General features: G+C 49.0%; 1 long non-coding RNA gene across 1 annotated transcript in view; it reads right to left on the reverse strand.

Annotated features, from left to right (window-relative positions):
- LOC101945303 (uncharacterized) overlaps positions 1-14692 on the reverse strand; it is an 89705-nt gene extending 75013 nt beyond the window's left edge. The window contains exon 1 of the long non-coding RNA XR_256378.4: positions 14496-14692. This is a non-coding gene — a long non-coding RNA (uncharacterized LOC101945303). The remainder of the gene's footprint in view (positions 1-14495) is intronic.
- Positions 14693-15131: the final 439 nt, after the last annotated feature.

Here is a 15131-nt window from a genome sequence, read left to right on the forward strand (position 1 = left end):
TACCCATAATTGAGGTCCCATTTCAGCGCGTAGCTGTGGATATTCTGGGTCCTTTCCCAAAGAAGACACCCAGAGGAAAGCAGTACGTACTGACTTTCATGGATTTTGCTACCCGATGGCCGGAAGCAGTACCCTTAAGCAACACCAGGGCTAAAAGTGTGTGCCAGGCATTAACAGACATTTTTGCCAGGGTAGGTTGGCCCTCCGACATCCTTACAGATTCGGGAACTAACTTCCTGGCAGGAACCATGGAAAGCCTGTGGGAAGCTCATGGGGTGAATCACTTGGTTGCCACCCCTTACCACCATGAAACCAATGGCCTGGTGGAGAGGTTTAATGGAACTTTGGGGGCCATGATACGTAAATTTGTAAATGAACACTCCAATGATTGGGACCTCGTGTTGCAGCAGTTGCTTTTTGCCTACAGGGCTGTACCACATCCCAGTTTAGGGTTTTCACCATTTGAACTTGTGTATGGCCGTGAGGTTAAGGGGCCATTACAGTTGGTGAAGCAGCAATGGGAGGGGTTTACGCCTTCTCCAGGAACAAACATTCTAGACTTTGTAAGCAACCTACAAAACACCCTCCGACATTATTTGGCCCTTGCTAAAGAAAACCTAAAGGATGCTCAGGAAGAGCAAAAGGCCTGGTATGATAAACATTCCAGAGAACGGTCCTTCAAGGTAGGAGACCAAGTCATGGTCTTAAAGGCGCTCCAGGCCCATAAAATGGAAGCGTCGTGGGAAGGACCATTCACGGTCCAGGAGCGCCTAGGAGCTGTTAACTATCTCATAGCCTCCCCCACCTCCAACATAAAGCCTAAGGTATACCATGTTAATTCTCTTAAGCCCTTTTATTCCAGAGAATTAAACGTTTGCCAGTTTACAGCCCAGGAAACAGATGATGCGGAGTGGCCTGAAGGTGTCTACTACGAAGGAAAAAAGGATGGTGGCGTGGAAGAGGTGAACCTCTCCACGACCCTTGGACGTCTGCAGCGACAGCCGATCAAGGAGCTGTGCACAAGCTTTGCACCAATTTTCTCAGCCACTCCAGGATGGACCGAACGGGCATACCACTCCATTGACACAGGTAATGCTCACCCTATTAGAACCCCACCCTACCGGGAGTCACCTCATGCCAAAACGGCTATACAAAGGGAGATCCAGGACATGCTACAGATGGGTATAATCCGCCCCTCTAAGAGTGCATGGGCATCTCCAGTGGTTCTAGTTCCCAAACCAGATGGGGAAATACGCTTTTGCGTGGACTACCGTAAGCTAAATGCTGTAACTCGTCCTGACAACTATCCAATGCCACGCACAGATGAGCTATTGGAGAAATTGGGACATGCCCAATTCATCTCTACTTTGGACTTAACCAAGGGGTACTGGCAAGTACCACTAGATGAACCCGCTAAGGAAAGGTCAGCCTTCGTCACCCAGGCAGGGGTGTATGAATTCAATGTACTTCCTTTCGGGTTGCGAAATGCACCCGCCACCTTCCAAAGACTCGTAGATGGTCTCCTAGCGGGATTGGGAGAATCTGCAGTTGCCTACCTCGATGATGTGGCCATTTTTTCTGATTCATGGGCAGAGCACATGGAGCACCTGGAAAAAGTTTTCGAGCGCATCCAGCAGGCAGGACTAACTGTTAAGGCTAAAAAGTGTCAAATAGGCCAAAACAGAGTGACTTACCTGGGGCACCAGGTGGGTCAAGGAACTATAAATCCCCTACAGGCCAAAGTGGATGCTATCCAAAAGTGGCCGGTTCCAAAGTCTAAGAAACAGGTCCAATCCTTCTTAGGGTTGGCTGGATATTATAGGCGATTTGTACCCCACTACAGCCAAATCGCCGCCCCGCTGACAGACCTAACCAGAAAGAAACAGCCAAATGCAGTTCAGTGGACTGATAAGTGTCAAAAGGCCTTTAACCAGCTTAAGGCAACACTCATGTCTGACCCTGTGCTAAGGGCCCCAGACTTTGACAAACCGTTCCTAGTAACCACAGATGCGTCCGAGCGAGGCGTGGGAGCAGTTTTAATGCAGGAAGGACCGGATCAAGAATTCCATCCTGTCGTGTTTCTCAGTAAGAAACTGTCTGAGAGGGAAAGCCATTGGTCAATCAGTGAAAAGGAATGCTACGCCATTGTGTACGCGCTGGAAAAGCTACGCCCATATGTTTGGGGACGGCGTTTCCAACTACAAACAGACCATGCTGCGCTACAGTGGCTTCATACCGCCAAGGGAAATAACAAAAAACTTCTTCGGTGGAGTTTAGCTCTCCAAGATTTTGATTTTGAAATACAACACATTTCGGGAGCTTCTAACAAAGTGGCTGATGCACTTTCCCGGGAAAGTTTCCCAGAGTTAACTGGTTAACAATTGTTCTTGGAATGAAACATATTGTTAGTTTTTATATAATCAGTAGTATGTCTAAAGGTACATGTGTCTTATTAACTCTGTTTTCTCCTAGAACTCCAGGAAGAAATCACAGCCAGTGTGGAACCGAACATCCAACACTATCTGTGATTTGGGGGGCGTGTCATAACTATAAAGGGAAGGGTAATAGCTGTCCTGTGTACAGTACTATAAATCCCTCCTGGCCAGAGACTCCAAAATCCTTTTCCCTGTAAAGGGTTAAGAAGCTCAGGTAACCTGGCTGGCATCTGACCTAAAGGACCAATAAGGGGACAAGATACTTTCAAATCTTGGGGGGGGGAAGGCTTTTGTTTGTGTTCTTTGTTTGGGAGAGTGTTCGTTCTCGGGGACTGAGAGGGACCAGACATCAATCCAGGTTCTCCACATCTTTCTAAGCAAGTCTCTCCTATTTCAAACTTGTAAGTAAATAGCCAGGCAAGGCGTGTTAGTTTTCCTTTGTTTTCTCAACTTGTAAATGTACCTTTTACTAGAGTGTTTCTCTTTGTTTGCTGTACTTCGAACCTGAGACTAGAGGGGAGTCCTCTGAGCTCTTTAAGTTTGATTACCCTGTAAGGTTGATTTCCATACTGATTTTACAGAGATGATTTTTACCTTTTTCTTTAATTAAAAACCTTCTTTTTAAGAACCTGATTGATTTTTTCCTTGTTTTAGATCCAAAGGGGTTTTGGATCTTGATTCACCAGGAGTTGGTGGGAGGAAGGAGGGGAATGGTTAATTTCCCCTTGTTTTAAATCCAAGGGGTTGGATTTGTTTTCACCAGGGATTTGGTGAAGGTTTTTTCAAGGTTTCCCAGGGAGGGAATCCATTGAAAATGGTGGCAGCCGAACCAGAGCTAAGCTGGTAATTAAGCTTAGAAGTTTTTATGCAGGCCCCTACATTTGTACCCTAAAGTTCAAAGTGGGGATCTCAGTCCTGACAGCCCCAAAATACAGGCACGGACCTGCCTACAGCTTCTTGGTCACATGGCAGCTACCACCTTTGTGGTCAAATACACCAGGCTGCACGTGAGATGCCTTCAGCGTTGGGTCAACTCCAACTACAAACCCAGCAGACACAGTTTCTGCATAACACTGACTCCGCCACTGAACGTATTGGCCTCCCTACATTGGTGAACAAAACCAGAGAACCTATGAACGGGTGTTCCCTTCTATCCACACTCCCCAGTACTCATGCTCACCACGGACGCTTCCCTGATAGGTTGGGGAGTGCACCTAGGAGACCACAAGGTACAGGGCCGCTGGTCCCTCTCAGAGATGCGTCTGCACATCAGTCTTCTAGAACTCAGAGCCGTCAGGTACGCTTGCCTTCACTTTCTTCCCCAGCATAAAGAACAAGTCCATCCGAGTTCTGACGGACAATATAGCATGTATGTTTTACATCAACAGGCAGGGAGGAGCACAATCTCACTCCCTGTGCACAGAAGCCACCCGTCTATGGAATTGGTGCATACAACATCACATAGAAATCACCGCTTCCTACCTGCCTGGGTGTCACAACACTACCACAGACACACTCAGCAGACACTTCTCCGAGGAACACGAATGGGAATTACATCCCATGACACTCCAACAGCTCTTCTCCCACTGGGGCACTCCGTCGATAGATCTGTTTGCCACTCCTCAAAACCGCAAATGCCATCTATTTTGCTCCCGAGCAGGACTCAGGCACGCATCTCTAGGGGATGCATTCATCATTCCTTGGAACAACTCCCTCATGTACGCTTTTCCACTGATTCCACTGATACACAGGGTTCTACGCAAGATCACAGAGGACAAGGCCTGGGTCACACTTATTGCCCCAGCTTGGCTCAGACAGACATGATATCCTTACCTGCTACGCATGTCAATCTATCCTCCAAGGACTCTCCCTGACAGACCAGATCTTCTCTCCCAGAACTGTGGTCGGCTTCTTTATCCGCAGCCCCGGAAACTCCATCTGACATCATGGTTCCTTCATGGTTTTAATCCCATGAATTAGCCTGCTCGGAACAGGTCCAATACGACCTCCTGCACAGTAGCAGGGACTACACTCGTAAGACTTACCTGCAAAAGTGGAAATGCTTCTCCATCTGGTGCTTCTACAGATGCCTGACACCCCAGACTGCAACTCTCCCTGACATTTTAGACTATCTTTTTGAACTAAAACAGGATGGGCTTTTGCTCAGTTCTATCAGAGTACACCTTGCGGCCCTTACCACCTTCCATGACACTCTGGATGGCTAGTCACTTTTCGCCCACCCCACCATGAAACGCTTTCTCACGGGCCTGCAAAATCTCTACCCTGAGATTCATTCACCAGTAGCCTCCTGGAGTCTCAACCTAGTTCTCTGCGCTCTTATGAAACCTTCTTTTGAGCTCCTGGCTACCTCATCCCTGCTCCACATGTCCATGCAAGTGGCTTTCTTGGTTGCCATAACGTCAACGAGAAGGGTTGGTGAAATAAGCACCCTGATGGCCTAACCCCCTACACCATTTTCTCTAAAGACAATAAATGCGGCCCCACCCCAAATTTCTCCCAAGGTGGTGTCTACCTTCCACCTTAATCAACCAATACACTTACCTGTATTCCAGCCCAAGCCTCACACGACTCCACAGGAAGCGGCGTTACATACCCTCAACGTCCGACGGGCTCTTGCATTCTATCTTGACAGAACTAAACCATTTCATAAATCCCTTAGGCTATTTGTTTCTACTACCGAGAGATCAAAGGGTGAGGCTATCACTAAGCAGAGACTCTCCAAGTGGATCTCGGACTGCATCAGATCCTGCTATCAGACCCAGAATGTTCAACCACCAGAGTGTTAGAACTCATTCTACTAGAGCAATGTCAACATCCATTGCCTTCCTCCACAACGTACCTATTACAGACATATGCAAGACGGCCACATTGACATCTGACCACACATTTGCAAACATTATACTATCCCACTGGATACCATGGCAGACACTATAGTCGGCCATACGGTATTGTCTACTGTTATCTCTCACGCAACTCCAAAATCCCACCAACCATAGTGGATATTGCTTCACATTCATCTGGAGTGGAGCACCCAAAGGGACAGCACTTGAAGAAGAAGAGAAAGTTACTCACCTTACAGTAACTGAGGTTCTTTGAGATGTGTGTCCCTGTGGGTGCTCCACTATCCACCCTCCTCCCCTCTATTTGGAGTACTAATCAGACAACTCTACGGTAGAGAAGGAACTGAGGGGGCTGTGGGACACGCATGCTCAGGCAGACCCTAACGCTGCCACGAGACAGCAGCTAAGTGCGTGCATCCCGACCAGGCACTGCTACCAAAGATCTCTGATCAACAGCACTGGGACACACCGTCACCTCGTGTGGAGCAGAGCTGTAACTAGCTATTTTTGCACCCAAGGCAAGAATATAAAATTGCCCCCCCCCCCTTGGCTCCACCGTGCCGTGCCCCCCCTTGGCTCCTCCGGCCGCATCCCCCCCCCCCCTTGGCTCCTCCAGCCGCGCCCTCCCACGTCTCTCTCCTCCGGCCGCGCCATGCTCCCCCCCGCTCCTCTGGCCACACTGCTCCCCCCCCCCCCGCGCCTTGCTTCTCCGGCCGCACCGCGGCAGCACCTCCCCCCCCCTCTTTTTTTTTTTTTTGCTTGGGGCGGCAGCAAAAAAGTTAGACCTGACCCTGCACTCTCTACCCTAGCTTACCTCTGCTCTGCCTCCCTGGGCCTGAGCGCGCCGCCGGTTGTTTCTCTGTGCTCCCAGGCTTCCCGTGCGAACAACTGATTCGTGGGAAGCGGGGGGCTTGGAGAAGCAGGGGCGGAGCATTCAGGGGAGGAGGCGGACAGGAGGTGATTGTGCCCCTCCCCTTTGTGCACCCGAGGCTAGTGCCTCACTTGCCTCGCCCTTGTTACGGCACTGGTGTGGAGCACCCACAGGGACACACATCTCGAAGAACCTTAGTTACTGCAAGGTGAGTAACTTTCTCATGTTTAGAGGCTACATACAAGACTTTGATAAAAGAATAGTTGAATGTGACTATGAAGATTGGACTATATCCGATATTACATATTTAAAGGAATGTTTTTGTTTTGTTTCTTAAAATAAGTAGGGCCTAGATCCTTAAAAGTATTTAGATTCCTAATTTCCATTGATTTCAGTGGAAGTTAGGAGCAAAATAACTGTGAGGATCTGGGCCTATGGCTTTTGTTCTTTAGTTTAAGCAGCAAAACACTGAAAAATATCAGTCTGCTGTTCAGTAACTAATTTTTCTTTGTCTCCAAATTCTGTGTATTTGGATCTGTGCTTCACAGAGCTGTGTCTCTCTTTGTCACTTTTGCATAGTCATTGTTAGTTTTATGGCACAGACTTGGATAAAGGAGAAGCATGGAGAATCCAAGTCAATACGCTTGAGTTAATGGAAAAATGCCCCTAAAATTAAATTTATTATGAATGAGAAAGATGCCAGAAGGGCCAATTTAATGCTGTTGAAGAGTTGACAGCACCAGCTTGAGGGAGGCATAGGGAAGCCAAGTTCTCTGAAGGCTTTGACAGCTCTGCCCTTGTATCTCCTTCATGAATTGTAACATGATCCTCATTGGCAGTTCCTCAGCTGAGACCTGAAATTATACGCAGAATTGATTCAGAAGCCAGTGTACTGAGCCCCAGCGTGACATCCTCTTGGTGTTTTTCATTTCTCAGGTCAGGTCTACACTACAGACCTATATCAGTATAACTATGTTGCTCAGGGGTGTGAAAAATCCCCAGCCCCGAGTGATGTACAGTACAACCTCAGAGTTATGAACACCAGAGTTACGAACTGACTGGTCAACCACACACCTCATTTGGAACCGGAAGTAAGCAATTAGGCAGAAGCAGAGACAACAACAACAACAAAACCACAAGCCCTGTCCCCCACCCAATAAAGTACAGTGCTGTGTTAAACGTAAATTACTAAAAAAAATAAAGGGAAGGCTTAAAAAAAGATTCAACAAGGTAAGGAAACTGTTTCTGTGCATGTGGCACCTTAGAGACTAACAAATTTATTTGGGCATCAGCTTTCGTGGGCTAGAACCCACTTCATCAGATGCATGGAGTGGAAAATACAGGAGCAGGTATAAATACATGAAAAGATGTGATTTGCCTTACCCAGTGTGAGGTCAGTATAATGAGACAATTCAATTTACAGCAGGATACCAAGGGAGGTAAAATAACTTTTGAAGTCGTAATGAGAGTGGCCCATTTCAGACAGTTGACAAGAATGTATGTAACAGTAGGGGGAAATTAGTATTGGGGAAATTAGGTTTAGGTTTTGTAATTATCAAGCACTCCCAGTCTTTATTCAGGCCTAATCTGTCGTTGTTTTTGCTGATACAGACTAACACGGCTACCATTCTGAAACCTGTTTCTATGCTTGTTTCATTTAAATTAACAGCATTTTTCTTCTGCATAGTAAAGTTTCAAAGCTGTATTAAGTCAATGTTCAGTTGTAAACTTCTGAAAGAACCATAATGTTTTGTTCAGCGTTACGAACATTTCAGAGTTACGAACCACCTCCATTCCCGAGGTGTCCGTAACTCTGAGGCTCTACTGTAGTTATACTGACCTAAACCCCTGTGTTGGTGGGCGAGCTTCTCATGTTGACATAGCTGCTGCCTCTTGGGGGAGGTGGATTAACTATGCCAATGGGAGAAGGTCTCCAGTAGGTGTAGGAGCATCTTCACTAAAGCGCTATAGTGGCACAGCTGAACCAGTTGCAATAGTGCAGATTAGTGCACAGTTTGTCTTCATCTGAGAATCTGGCTAGATGTTTCTTGCCACTTTGTTATCTTTGTGTCCAGGAGCAGTGAAGAGAGTAATAGAACAATCTTGACAATTGAAAAGCAGATGCCCTTAAAATGGGGGGACGTCAGTGTTTTTCTCTTCCCACTCTTCCCACCTCTATTTTACTTGGATTATGGTCAGACATCAACTGGTCATAAAGAGGAAGCCAAAAGATAGTTACCTTTTCGTAAATGGTGTTCTTTGAGATGTGATGCTTATGTCCATTCCATTGTAGGTGTGTGTGCTTGCCACATGCACCAGTGCCAGAAGTTTTTCCTTCGGTGGTATCCATAGGGGACCAGCTCTGGCGCCCTCTGGAATGGCGTGCGTATGCACTGATATAAGGGGCACTGCCGGCTCCCCCCATCCTCAGTTCCTTCTTGCCAGAAACTCCAACAGTGGAGAAGGAGGGTGGGTCATGGAATGGCCATGAGCAATACATCTCGAAGAACGCCAGTTCTGTAAAGGTAACTGTCTTGTCTTCTTCGAGTGCTTGCTCATGTCCATTCCATTGTAGGTGACTCCCAAGCAGTACCACTGGTGGCGGGTAAGAGTTCATGGATGTGTTGATTGCAACACAGCTCTGCCAAATCCAGTATCATCTCTGACTTCCTGGGTGATGGTGTAATGCATCCGGAAGGGGTGTACTGAAGACCACGTTACGGCCCTGCAGATGTCCTGGATAGGGACATGCACCAGGAAGGCAGCTGAAGACACCTTAACCCTAGTCGAGTGGTCCTTCACTATCAGTGGAGGCACAGCCTGTGCCAACTTATAACAAGTACATACATACGTATGCAGGTGGTGACCCAATTTGAAATCCTCTGAGAGGACACCGGAAGGCCCTTCATCCTGTCAGCTGTCACGATAAAGAGATAGGTTGACCTGCAGAAGGGCTTGGTGCGCTCCACGTAAAACGCCAGGGTGCACCGGACATCTATAGTGTGCAGCCGCCTCTCCTCATTGGTTGAGTGAGGCTTTGGACAGAACACCAGAAGGAAGATATCCTGGTTGACATGGAAATGTGACACCACCTTAGGCAGGAAAGCCGGATGGGGCCACAGCTGGACCTTGTCCCTGGTAGAATACCGTATCTAGAGGCTCCAAAGTGAGGGCTTTAATCTCGGATACACACCTCGCTGAGGTAATTACTACAAGGAGAGCAATCTTCAGTGACAAACGGGAAAGGGAGCAAGCAGCCATGGGCTCAAAGGGTCCCATTGGGGGACCAGGTCCTGGATCAGTGGGAAGAGCCGCTCAAGGCCCTTAAGGAACCAGATTGACATTTAGTGTGAGAATACTGATTTACTCTGGACGCAAGTGTGGAAGGCTGATACGGCTGCCAGGTGCACCTTGATTGAAGAGAAGGTGAGGCCCTGATGTTTTAAGTGAAGCAGGTAACCCAGGATGGACTGCAGAGATGACTGGGTCTGGGAGATGTTGCACTCCGATGCCCAGCAAGAGAAGCGCTTCCACTTTGCCAGGTAAGTCGCTCTTGTGGAGGACTTTCTGCTTTTCAAGAGAATCTGCTGTACCTGACTAGAGCAGGCCTGTTCCTCCGGGTTCAGCTACGCACACCCAAGCCATGAGGTGGAGAGTGGTAAGGTTTGGGTGCAGGAGCTGACTGTGATCCTGCAAGAGTAGGTCTGGGCGGTTGGACAATGGCCACAGTGCAGCCACGGCCTCGCTGGGGCGATCATAATGACTCGTGCCTTGTCCCGCTTGATTTTTGAGAGGACTTTGCTGATGAGCGGAATTGGCAGGAAGGCATACATCAGGTCTCCTGACCATGACAGGAGAAAGGCATTGGAAAGGGAGCCTCTGCCGAGGCCTTGGAGAGAGCAGAACTGACAACTCTTTCTGTTCTGTCTGGTGGTGAATTAGTCCACGCAGGGAGCCCCCCACTTCCGGAAGAGTGCCTTGATGACCTCAGAGTGGAGTAACCACTCGTGGTGAGAGAAAAAGGACCCACCGAGGCGATCCACCAGTGTGTTCTGGATGCCGGAAAGATGTGAGGCTTTCAGGTGGATCGCATGCTGAATGTAAAAGTCCCACAGGCGGAGGGCCTTCTGGCAGAGGGCTGACGAGCATGCCCCCTCCTGCCTGTTGACATAGAACATCGAGGCCGTGTTGTCTGTCAGCACCTGCACCACCCAACCGGACAGCTGGGGAAGATACTGCAGGCAGACACCAAGATGGATGGCCCTGAGCTCCCTGTTGTTTATATGTAATGTGAGATCCTTTTGAGACTGTTCCTTGAGTCCGCAACCGAGGTTAGACACATCCTATATCAAGGCGATTGTGGGTTGTGGACTTTCGAATGGCACTCCTTCCAGCACCAACCTCGGATCGGTCCACCACTGCAGAGAGGTAAGTACCTTTGGAGGGACCATGATGACCTAGTCCAGGTGATGTCTGGCCGGGGAGTAGACTGCCGCTAGCACATTTGAAGGGATGCAGTCTGAGCCTTGCATGGCGGACAACATACGTGTATGCTGCCTTAGGACCTAATAGTCTGAGACAGACCCAGGCTGTGGTGAGCGGGTTGTGCGGTAACGCTGGCAATTAGATGTGACATTGCCCTGAATCTGGCCTCTGGCAGGAATGCTCTGGCTTGGGTAGAGTCGAGTACTGCCCTGATAAACTCTATCCATTGGACCGGGACTAACGTTTACTTTTGTTCATTTATCAGCAGGCCCAGAGCTCAACGGGTGGCTTGCAGTATCTTGATGCTGCATTGGACTTGGGCCCTGGAGCGGCCCTTGATAGCCAGTCATTGAGGTATGGGAAAATCTGGATACCCTGACGCCTGATGTAGGCCGCCGCCACCGACATGCATTTTGTAAACAGTCTTGGCGCTGTTGCCAGGCCAAACGGGAGCACTACAAATTGGTAGTGGGCATTCTCAACTATGTGTGAGCATGGAATATTGACATGTGAAAGTAAGTGTCTTTCAGATGGAGGGCAGCGTACCAGTCACCTGGATCCAGGGAAGGAATGATTGAGGTAAGGGAGACTTACATGCGAAACTTCAACTTCTTGAAATACTTGATGAGGTTCTGCAGGCTGAGGTGGGACGTAGACCCCCTTTGGCCTTTGGGATCAAAAAATAGCAGGAGTAAAACCCCTTGCCCCTTAAATGAAGCAGGACTTCTTCCATGGCTGCCACCTGGAGAAGCCTTGTATCTCCGGAATGAGCAGATGCTCGTGAGAAGGGTCCCTGAAAAGAGACAGGGAGGGGGGGATGGGGATAGAAATAAACTGGAAGGTATATCCCTCTGCTACTGTGCTGAGGACTTACCGGTCCGATGTTATAGAGGTCCAGGCAGGGAGGAAGGGGGACAGGTAGTTGGAAAATAATGAGGGAGCAGGATCCAGGACACAGGCTGGCAGGTCGCCCTTGGGTGCACCTCAAGATGCCTGCTTACCACCCAGTTGGTTATGGGTGGAGTTTGAGTGAGTAGAGGATGCTGGCTGATGGCCTTGCCAGCGCTTATGTCCCTTGCCCTTTCTACGGATGGGCTCTGACTGAGGTTGGCTCCCGAACCTATGGGTCTGTTGCGGCTTAAGCCACTTCCTTGCCGGCCCTGGTGTGTACAGGACCAGGGTGTGCAAGATAGCCCTGGAGTCTTTCAGGCCATGCAATTTGCTGTCTGTCTGTTCTGAAAACTAGTGCCAGACCATCGAGCGTGAGGTCCTGGATGGACTGTTGAACCTCCGTCGAAAGGCCCGATGACTGCAACCAGGACACCCGCCTCATTGAAATCGCCGAGGCCATGGTTTGGGCTGCAGAGTCTGCTGCATCTGAGGCTTCTTGGTGGGCTGCCCTGGCTACTGCCCTGCCCTCATCCAGAATCGCCAGGAATTCCTTCCTGGGTTCCTCTGGCAGTGCATCCGAGAACTTGGCCATGCACTGCCAGATATTAAAATCATAGCGGCCACTCTCAGCTGGCGCCTCTCTTTGCCTCCCTTGTTCTTGGGCATCGATCCCAGTTGGCCCTGTCTGTTGCGCTCATTGGCTGCCAACAAAACCAGGGGCAAGGTGGGTGTAAAGAGACTTGTACCCTTTGGCGGGGATGTAATATTTCCACTCTGCCCGCTTGGAGATGGGGAGGCAGTGAGGAAGGTGTCTGCCACAGGGCCTTAGTGATTTTTGCCACCCCCTCCTGTACTGGCAATGTCACCCTGGCTGGGGATGCCGTCCTGAGTACGTCAAACAAGGAGTCCAAGGGCTCTACCAACTCCTCAGCTTCCAGCCACATGTTGGAAGCAACCTCTTTAAGAGCTCCTGGTGAGCTTTGGCATCGTCCTGGAGAACTGGGTGAGAGGCTCCCACTATCGCCTCATCAGGTGAAGATGAGGAGGAGGCAGGTATGGGCGGTATCTGCCAGCTCTGCCACTTCTGCCGTGGGAGCCTGAACTGAGGCTGGTTGAACCTGGGGAGCTTGCTCTGACTCCATGGCCGAGTCCAGGGATGGGTGGGAGACTGTCGCTGACTGTCGGATGTCTCTGAGGCCGACCTATGCCCCTGTGATGGTTGGGGAAACCCCCAGGGGTTCCAGAGTTGCCAGGGGCAGACCACTGGCCCTGTGGCCATGCTGCCACTGGTGGCCCAGCGGGAAATGCCGATGCCCCTGATGGGCAGCCCTGGTCCATGGGCAGAATCTCCTCCTCGCTGTCAGAGCCCGAGGAGGGGGATACATGTCTGGGGGACCAGGACAGTGCTGAGGCTGCCCGTCTACCCGGATCCTGTCGGCTCTAGCCCTGAACCTCTTCAGAGGTTCTGTAGGAGGGCGATGGCTCACGGTGCCACGATCCTAGCGACTGGTGGTGGCGTTCAGCAGATCTGCAATGGTACCCCAGCGATCGACGCCTTATGCTTAGAGAGCAGTGCCACTCTATAGATCGGGAGCAGAAATGGGAGCGAGAAGACTGATGTGTCAGAGACCATCGACACGCTCATAGTGAACTGTACTGGCGGTCTAGCGACCAGTGACGGGGCTCCGGGGACTGGCATCTCGACCCTCCGGAGTGGTGCTGTGCGCTGGGAGAGCGCTCAGGTGCTCCCAGCACTGGGGTTCTGAGGACTGGGTCCGTATCTCTGTAGGTCTGTGCCAGCCCACTGGCGATCGCTGCCTCAAGCTCAAGGAACGCTGCCTGGAGTCCGTGGACCGATGTCGGGGACTCCGGCAGGCAAACCGACCCACATCCAGGGACTGGTGACGCTGCTCAGGTGAGTGTTGACTGGACACCCCCTATGGCGAGGAGCAGTGCTGCACTGATGGGGACTGTTGGAAGGGTCCTAAGACTGGTTTACCCCTCAAACGGGGCGTGTGCAGCACTGGCAGGGACAAATTTTCTTTAAGTAAATCTCAAAAGTCCTCAATTACACTGTCCTAGGACATGTTTTAATGAGCAGAAGCATTAACGATAGAAAAAATGCTGCCTTTTAAAATCTTCCTTATCTGTGGGAGGTGAAAATATGCATATTATTTCCTTCTATTTAGATTTTAAAATAATTAAATCACAAAAGCACTAAAGATTTCCATTTGTGGCAGAAGTAGAGAGTTGAATGTGCCAAAGAACATTGTTAGTTCAAACTGAATTTGGCAGTTCTCTTTTGCATCACTTCTTTTGTCAGGGCTGCAGAAAAATTATAGTGTCCAAAAATATTATACCATGCCATAAATGCTTGCTTATATTCTTGGGCTGGCAAACACTAGTGTTATACATGTCTTCTTATATGATCTTTGCATGCTTTTATTGACACTTACAAACCCTGCTTTGTATAGCTACCATAGAGGAGACTGGGGCTTCAGCTTTTTGCTCTTTTGGGGAAAAAAATCTGTTATCAAAACTCTGTTTTGGGTAAAAAAAAATTTAAAGTTATACAGTGTTATTTTGTATCTATCGATCATATACTTGCAAATGTGAATACTGCCATTGCACATGCAAATTGTGCAATTGCACGTGACCATGTACAGTTAAACACCTCAATGGTCATATGGAAACACAATTTGTTAATGCATGTAAATACACAACTGTACATAGACTTTGGCTACTGAACATGTTGCCATTAAAGTGCAAACCCTGTACATACACACCAGTGCATTCTCTGCTTATTAGCAACCTGCCATAAACCACTGTTGACATAAATATTGGTCATGCGTAACCATAACACACATTTTTTAACTCTTGCATTAAGATTCTCAGTTTCTTGTGAATTCAGTCACTATGGTATTTTCCTTTTAAAACTGTTTTTATTAATACCTGTTTGATCTGTACGAGGTGCCTGACAGACTTATTATCCACTTTGGTGATGAAAAACTCCTGACGAGGTCCGGGAGAACGGGATTCCAAGGATCAGCATGATGTCTGTCTTATAAAGCTCTCATTCTTCTGGCTGACCATCTGTGCGTGAAAAAAGGCCGCTACTGCGCAGCAGTGGTTTTGTTGAGCTTGGCCTTGATTTCTTTTTTCCAGATCCTGCCTAATAAAGGGGGGGGGGGGGCTGGGGATGTCGGGGACAGCCAGGGAAGGGTGGTGGAGGTGGGGGGAGAAACCTCAGAGAGAATTTCATTGGGGAGTGGTGGGGAACGGGGGGGCTGAAAGCTTAAAAAATGACTGACTGGTAGAGGAGTACAGTAAAGTCAGTGAATAATTTTAGTGTCCTGGTCTAGCAGCTTGGGAATGTGCCATATTAAACAATAACATCTTCCAAGTAAGTGAGAGAGCGGGGCAGAGGAAGAGGAGGAGTGGGATGAAGGGGGGCAGGGGAATGATTGAATCCCTGAATACAGGCACTGCCAGTTCTTGGATCGGCTACTTCTTATTTTTCTTAAATTTTTTTTTATTAGATATTTGACAGAATCCAAGCCCAGGGTATAAAATCAGCGTTGGTCTTTT

This window comes from Chrysemys picta, chromosome 3, assembly GCF_011386835.1.
Source record: "Chrysemys picta bellii isolate R12L10 chromosome 3, ASM1138683v2, whole genome shotgun sequence".
NCBI classification, from domain to species: domain Eukaryota; kingdom Metazoa; phylum Chordata; order Testudines; family Emydidae; genus Chrysemys; species Chrysemys picta.